The sequence below is a fragment of the Phaenicophaeus curvirostris genome, chromosome 2 (assembly GCF_032191515.1).
Source record: "Phaenicophaeus curvirostris isolate KB17595 chromosome 2, BPBGC_Pcur_1.0, whole genome shotgun sequence".
Classification (NCBI taxonomy): Eukaryota; Metazoa; Chordata; class Aves; order Cuculiformes; family Cuculidae; genus Phaenicophaeus; species Phaenicophaeus curvirostris.
Window position 1 is genome coordinate 6215059 of NC_091393.1, and position 8815 is coordinate 6223873.

Genomic DNA, 8815 nt, shown 5'->3' on the forward strand with positions numbered 1-8815 from the left:
CTCTTACTTGTTATTCTTATTAATAAACACTTCCCAGGAGAATCTAGTCACAGAATAACATGTGAAAAGCACAAACTGAAACATGGGAATTTCAGTCTGAATATGACCCCACCTTATTTTTTTCCCTGTGACATTCCCAGAGATGCTGTTGAGTCTCCATCCTTGCGAACTGTTAAAACCCAACTGGATACGGCCCAAAGCAACCTGCTCTAGCTGACCGCTGCTAGTCCTGGAGCTGGACTAGACAATATCCAGGGGTTCCTTGGAACTGTTCTGTGACTCTATGAAAATAATACCGAAGTACAGGCTGTACATACAGGACTGTCATAGAAGAAACAAAGTTCTCTGCTGCTGAAATGTAGGAGACTTTTCAGTCATGGAGAGAGTGCCAAGTATGTTCTTTTCCTTACTTTTCTAAATTTAAGATTTATGCATAGCTAACTATAAAGCTTGAAGTAAATACTTATGAAATACTTGTTATGGCAACCAGCGCACAAAAAAGATTAGCAAGCTCAAACGTGTTTAATTAAACAGTGTATTTTATATACGAAGGAGGAAAGTTAAGTTTGAAACTGGCTTATTAGATACAGTGTTGAATGATGAAAAAATGCATGTTGGCTTCAATCAGTAGACGGTTGTTCGCCTTGCCAAGCATAAACCCTTTATTCGCTTTTAAAAAGGCACTCAGAACATATTTCTGTCTTTTCGTGTATGACCCATGCCTATTGTCCATCATATTAAATGACATAAAATGCTCATTTCTAAAGAAAAAGTAATCACTGACACACTAACTGCCCTCTTGAATATGATTCTTCATGTGAAATTACGCTTACTCTCATTTTATGAAAGATCATTATACATTTATTACAATGCCCTGATAATGTGCTCTGTTCTGAACAAAGCCATGATTATAGTTTTATGTCTGGTCATGTGTGACTGTGATTTGTTACACTGAAACTTAGAGAAAGACAAGCAAGTTTTTTTTCTTAATGTGGACCATTAAGATTTCCAGTCCTCCAAAGTGGGAACTAATCACTGCACTTCCATCACTACTTTGATATTTTTGGATTTTCTATGTTTTAGCTTTGAAAGTGATTATCTTATTTGGGTAGAAAACCAAATAAAACAGAATGAGATTTTCCACTGGCCTTGAAAGATGTAGTTGTTGGTATGATTTCTAAAGTAGGATCGTATTTTTCAATGATGACATATTACAGATATGCTATGACTTGCATCTGATCGCAGAAGAGCATTTGAGAAATCTCAGCCTAAGAATAGCAGTAGTACAGCTGTAAGTAGATAGGCTATTTACAATATTGCTTACAATCATGCAGCTGGGGATACCTAGAAATATTTAAATATAAAAAATATCTACAAAGGATTTAATGAGTTTTTCCCCACTGTTTAGAACTTGAGGTCATTTTAGCTTTTTTCTTCTCTCTCTTTTCCTCCTTGAACATGTTTATTTAGTCACACTCAAAAATTTTTGAAAGATCTTTTCTGTTGCCACTGCTGGAGGTAAATTACAGTGTTGGATTAACCATAGGTTTGACCAAGCATTTTATTTGTTCCAACTCTGTATCATACCCTTGGTCAATCGTTCTGTACATTCAGATCATCTATTGTGTCCTCTTGATACCAGCAAATTCGATGCCTGCTCTCACTTCTGTTCTAGCATCTTTTTTTCTAATAAGTAATGATTTTTTCCAAACCGGAATGATTTTTTCCAAACCTATTCCCAGGTTTATTATTTTCTCCTCATCAATATCTTCCACAAAAAGGATACCTGCAGAGATATATAGCAAGATATACCTGCATGCAAAGGAACTATACTGGATTACCCATGCTGTATTATAGAACAGAAAGATCTGCCAAGGCATACGGCTTGTTTCATAAATGATGAGATCATGTGATTCTTTTTTTCTGTGCTGGAGAACCATAATTTTTTTCCTGCCATTAGTAATGGTTTTATTAAAAAAAACCAATGGAGCAATTTGGAATTTACCATAGTTACCTGTGGGTGTTAGTGTTACATTTTGATTTCACAGATTTACTGTTACATCTATACTTGATTTGAGTCACTAACATACAAACATTCCTTTTTACAGAAAAACTATGTTACAGTTTAATTTCTATATGCTTCAATCAGTGTCCCATACTGTCTCATAAGGCACTTCATTTGCCAATGAAAAGTTGATGTGTATTTTCACTTACCAGAGGTATCCCAAGAACTGCAAAACATTTTGATTTTTCAGAAACATGTGTTTCAAATTCAATTGAATTACTCATCAAGGTGGTTCAGATCAAATACTATGAAGGAGAGAGCTTCACCTTTTCTGCTGGCTGCATGAAAATTATAAGATGAAAATAAATATTTTTTAAAATATTACATTCATATTTTATACTTTTCTAGCTTTGATATTGGTTGCAGTATAATGTAAGGAAACAGAGATTTTTTTTGTCTTCTTTTAGATGAATGCATGCTTTATGCCATACTATGTTAAACTGGGTAATATCTTCCTCTTCAGAATTATCTACAATGCCAACAAATGAAAATGCTATGATAGAAATGGGAAACTTCCCACTTTTAGGGATAACTTTTTAAAATAAATAAATTTTAAGAAACAATTTCCTGTTGATGGACCACTACTGAGCTTCTTGAAAATTAAATCCTTTCATATTTTTAGAAGGCACACCAAATGTAAAATTTATGCCGAGGTATGGTATTATTAAAAAGATCAACATATTGGAATTGGACCACTACAGACACTGAAATCGCAATTCAACATATGAAGCTGAACTAAATTACTAACCAGGAACAAAATTAACTATATCTAACTCTTTGTTTAACTTCCTATGTATTTTAAATGCAAGTGATTTTGATTTGGTTTTCAAGGGCAATAGAGCATAGATAAAATGCTCTTAGACTGAACAATCTCTCTTTTAAATCATCTTTTCAACTGGTGGCTGAAACCATTTCTTCCTTATTACAGCTCAACTAAATTTTACAGAATTTGCAGGTGTTTTGGATTGAGGGCAGAGACACCTCTTCCAATAAAGGTGGGACTAGTAAATCTATATGTACTAACACTAGTAGAAGCTGGCTGTGGATACAATGACTGTGTGACATCAGCCTTTGACATCTGTTTAGGGTTTCTAGGGCCCATTTATGGTGTCATGGGTCTCCTCTAGTCCAGTTCTTGATTCATGGAAAGCTGGAACTCAGTTTGTAACCTCCAGACTATTTCCTCTTGACTGATCTTTGTCTTTCCCTATTTGATCTAAGGCAGAAAGTGCCTATAATGCCTCTTTTGGCTGTGGTTATGGTAGATTTTGGCAAAAAAAAGCCTCTCTCCATTCTTCTCTTCATAGGAAATTATGCCTGCTTCCCTCAGCTGGTTGCTTTTTCCTGTTTTAGTCATCATCAAACATTCCTTTATTTTCTAATTAAGTTTTGTTCATCTTGTCATGTATTATATGTAAACTTCTAACACACACACACATATTTTTTCCATAATACTATATTCCCCGTTGATTACTTAATACCATTCCTTCCTCCTATTTTGTCCTATTTTGCTAAAATAAAATTGTTTTAAACAATTACATATCTGCAGTACTTCACAGTTATTTGTGCTTGACTGCAGTTTTGTTGCACGTGTGCATTTTCTTTTACTGTCTTTGAAGAAGTCTGTTTTTCATAAAACCAATGTTTTTCAATCTAATCAAATAATTGATGGTGTCTTCTTATTGGCTGGCACAATTAATTTGGGTGAACTCCCCACAAATCAATATATCCCTCTTTTGTATTACCAACATGCAGGTTGTTCTTCTCTAGCTATTGATATTCCACTGCTCTCAAGGGTTTCAGTGCTCAGTATTTTCAACTATTTGCCAATAATAAAGACAAAGAAGAACAGTGCAATGCAGCATTTCAGCTGTTATAGGAACATACCCAGACATATATGACATGTAATAAGGAAAACTATGGAAGAGAGTCATTCACTGTTACCCATTCACAAAATGCCAATTTAAGACATTTTATTTATCTATCCTAATGCTAAATGGAAACATTTGGTAAAATAGCTGAGGTAGCAGAAATTATATAGTGTTTATCTATATTACATACGTGAGATTATCTAGTTTCATTCATCACAACTCTACAGAGTTTTATATAGCACAAGCCAGGTGATTTCATTTCTTCACTGAACTCATTGAGCAAATATTATTAAAAATAAAGATCTTTTTTTCTTAAAACATAAAAGAAAAAAAATGTAGATTAGGAATTATTTTAGACTGAAGATAATAGGTAAGAATGAGACAGTGATAGCCATGTAAAATGAAGCGTTGTACATGGGAAGATGCAAATACCTTTTATGTGATTCCATATCCCAGACAGCAAAGCTCTTATTCTTGGTAAGAGAGAATAAGTTTCAAATCACTCCAGGACTCAAAGCTCTGCTAAAAAGCACTCTGGAGTGGACTTCTGTTCAGTTTACTTTGTGGATTATTGAAATATTTATTCATTAAGTGGCATAAGACAGATTAATCAAGATCATGAATAGGCCACCCTTCCTGACTTAGGAGACTGTTGCCATCAAATACTTCCCAAGGGGAAATTAAATGCTCCCTTGAGCATCTTTATGAATGATCACAGAGAATGCAGTATAAAAGCAGGTATTTGTGTATGTATGTTTGTACACAGGTGCACTTGTGTAATACGTATTTAAGAGAACAAAACTAGAAGACATAATATGAATGGAGTTGCAAGCTTGTAAGAAAGAAAAAGAAACTGTAATGTTGTGAACTTTAATAATGTCTGAATTCTATAACCTCACAGTTCTAAAAGACTGATCAGAGCCTTGCACTTCTAAAAGAGATAAGAGAGGATAATAACACCACCTCACTTCAGATCTCCAGTCAGAAACAGTGGTATTTGTTATCTTACTGAACTCAGTTACTTTTCCAAGTAGTCTTCTAATTATTATCATGTTATAAACCAAGACCCTCAAAACTAGTTGAAATTCACTACCTACTTATTTAATCTAGATTTCTTTGTTGAAGTAGTCCTCAAGCAGCCTCTGTGTAGCTTTGCTGCTTTGATGATTCACTTTGTTATATCTTTGAGAGCAGCTGTAGTAATCAAAAAATGAAGAAGGGTACTTGTTTTTTTTTTGTTGCTTCCAGTTTATGAAAATTGCAGCTGACACTGTAATTTTGTCAACTGAGAGAATTAGACACCTGAACTACTTCTGGAAGGATCAGTACATGAGCAGGTACAGCTTGTGAAGTTACTGAGCTGAAGCAATTTTTGGAAAATACATTCCAGTATCTGTAAAAAGGGGAAGATTAAATAATAATGTATCATTTCCAGGTGGTAGGTTGGTTATTGTTATTAGAGCACTAAAACATCATACAACTCTCTTTAGAAAGGTGTATTCTATAAATGGATCATATTCTGCAAATTTTGAAAAAAGATTTAAGGTAAAAATAATTATAATCAGATACAAGTTTTCTTTATGCTTGCTTTTCATTCTTGCAAAGTCATTCAAAGAAAGAGTTGAAAAAGCATATGCCTTTAAAATTGTAAAAGTCTCTTACAATGTAGAGGAAAGGACCTGAATTTTTTTCAACAAATTGTCCTTTCTGACATTATTTTTCACAGTACATTAGGTACCATCTCCTTCCTGTTATAATGCCTCTTTCTAACTAGCCTATAAAAGAGATGAAATTTGTTGCAGTGGGATGCTTTTCATTTCTTTGCCGCCAGACTTCAAGTGACAATTCTTTGCTAAGCCTACTTCCTTTGGTGAATTTGATTATAGAAGAGATAAAACATTGGAGTAAAGATGAAAAAAATCCCTAACAACCCCAAAATTTTAAGAAAATTGGAATGCAGATAGACCATTTTTAGTGTATAGCTAATTTATGTATAAACACAGATTGCTCTGTGATGCTTGATATGTCAAGTAGCACAGACAGCTTTTCTTTTCTCAGCCTCTGGAGGACTTTGTTACATTCACTTTGCACAAAATCTATGGAAGACAGATTGAAATGGATGTTTGGTTGGCCCAAGGTCACACTGGAAATCTAACCTTTTGTGTCATAATCACTATGCCAAACTAATACATATTTTGCTTTTTAAAGAGGTTTTTTTTTTTAAATAAAGGACAACAATGTGAAAATGAAACTGTCTGAGTTATTAGGATGGAAGAAACAATGTTTTGTTATCTGCATGCTTTCAGATCCTATAACTTGTAAAATTCTAATGATCAAATGATGAACGGATTAATTTTCAAGACAATAAAAATTGTTGTGATTGTACAGTCCCTGGTGCCACCATCTGACGAACTAGTTCAACATTTGACATAGCAGTTCTTCAGTTCTTTTCTTAGAAAGAAAAGTGTACTTGAAATGGTCAGTGTGTTTGTTTAAAGTGTGACTTTGGAAAAATGCAGTTCACTAGGGAGGAATGCAAAGGGAAAAATAGCACAGTGAGCCCATAAGAGTGATATGAGCTGAAGCCATACAGAAATCAATATTACAGAAGTTGATGGAGATTTGCAACAATGAAGAGTTTATATTGGAAGGGAAAATTGCCAGGATCTCTTTCCCATCTTCTCAGTTCGTTTTAGTTAGTATGATGCAGCGTAGGGTATGATTGTGGCACCTACTGGAGTAATCATGCTCAGACTAGTCCATTAATGACAAGGAAAAAAAAAATTTATAGTAATTCACATAGGGAGATCTATCAGTTGAAAACTGTCTCGCAAACACATGTAAATAGCCTTGAGACAGTGGTCTCTAAGTCAGTAGTACTCAGGAAGACCCCTGTGAAGGTAAACATTGCACTGTGTTTGTAGCAACCTCCACCAGTTTACAGGGGTCACAGATCCTCTGAAGACAGCTAATTCTGGTAACATGAATAACACCATACTGAATTTCTTAAGTTACTCTAAAAGGCACTATAGAAAAGACTGAACCTGGAACTTGAACCCTGTTCATCTCTTAGATTAGTCAACACTATTCTCTTATTCTCATGTCCTACTAATGCAATAAAATCTATGTGTCTTTGACTAGCAAAAAATGAGATTTTTTTGTATCATGTGATTGTTTAATTGATTCATGTAATGAACTTTAGGAAAAAACATTGCATAGGACATGTACAAGATTAGTTAAAGTACTTTGAATGTGCCTATGATAAAAGCACAGTATGATTAAACCATGCTTACAGCCCAGAAGGCCACCCGTATCCTGGGCTGCATCAAAAAGCACTGTGGCCAGCAGGTCAAGGGAGGTAATTCTGTGTCTCTATTCCACTCTTGTGAGACCCCACCTGGGGTCCAGTTCTGGAATCCTCAGCATAAGAAGAATACTGAAGTGTTTGAACGGGTCCAGAGGAGGGCTACAAAGATGATCACAGGGCTGGAGCACCTCCCATGTGAAGGCAGGCTCAGAAAGGTGGGACTGTTCAGCCTGGAGAAGAGAAGGCTCCAAGGAGATCTTATACTGGCCTTCCAGTACATGAAGGGGGCATACAAGAAAGCTGGGGAGGGACTTTTTACAAAAGCATGTACTTATAGGACTAGGGGAAGGTCTATAAATTGGAGAAGGCAAGATTTAGACTAGAGATAAGGGGGAAATTCTTCACAATGAGGGTGATGGGACACTAGAACAGGTTTCCCAGGGAAACTGTGGCTGCCCCCTCCCTGGAGGTGCTGAAGGCCAGGTTGGATGGGGCCTTGAGCATCCTGATCTAGTGGGAGGTGTCCCTGCCCATGGCAAGGGTGGTGTAATTAGATGATTTATAAGGTCCCTTCCAACTCAAACCATTCTATGATTCCATGAAGCTGTGGGCTGGAATAATTGCAATTATTGCTATTACTATAATAATAAAAAATCTTATTTATCCTGGATCTGTACAAAGATTACTGGAATCCTCATGAAAAGCATTCACCAAAGAGTTAAGTAAAATTTAAAATACCGTAGACTTGGTTCAATCAGCCATCGCTCCTAAACTCAGCTCCTGAGATTCTCATTTGGTGTAAGTGCATATAGCTGTCGATGTAGTTGCACTGTGCTAATTTAGTGCAGCTGACTATCTGGTCTATCGCGCTCTAATTTGCATGAAAACAGTAACGATTCTGGCACCATCTAGAATTCTTTATTATTCCATTTACGTAAGTTGCTTTCAATTAACTGTAGCAACTTGTCTCCAGGCATCAGAAGTGAAACAGACTCAGGGAATATGTGATGTACTCCCCAGTTCCGTTTCCTGGGATGGGACTGTGGGCTGTGTTTTCATGGCATGACTGGCTCTTGCTTTCTGTCTTTCTTATGGTCACAGCAGCAGGCACTGTTCATAGTTCCACACTCAATTTCTTGTACAGACAAAACTATGTAATGAAAAGGACTGCTACCACAGTGTATTTAATCCTTTGGAGTCCCATAAGCAACAAGCAACTGCACAAACAATTTACTAATCTGTCAAAGTACGCATGTATCTCGATTTGCAACATGATCAGTTGTCTGCTGGTATTTATATACTTAATTGTCATATAGCAGAAGTGAACTCTTCTTGGCTTGGAATTACTTGGAAAATACTGTTCATTGCATCCATATTTTTACAGCGTATTTTTCTAGCCTCTTGACATACATCCTCTTCCCTTTATATATCACAGGGCAGTAGCCTCACCTCATATGAACATGAAAAGAGTAATTTTGTATCAACTACCATCTCGAGTTTGATATTCGTTATCCTTTGTATATTATCTTCTGCAATCTTTAAAAAATAATTAAATTAATAATCAAAAACTTT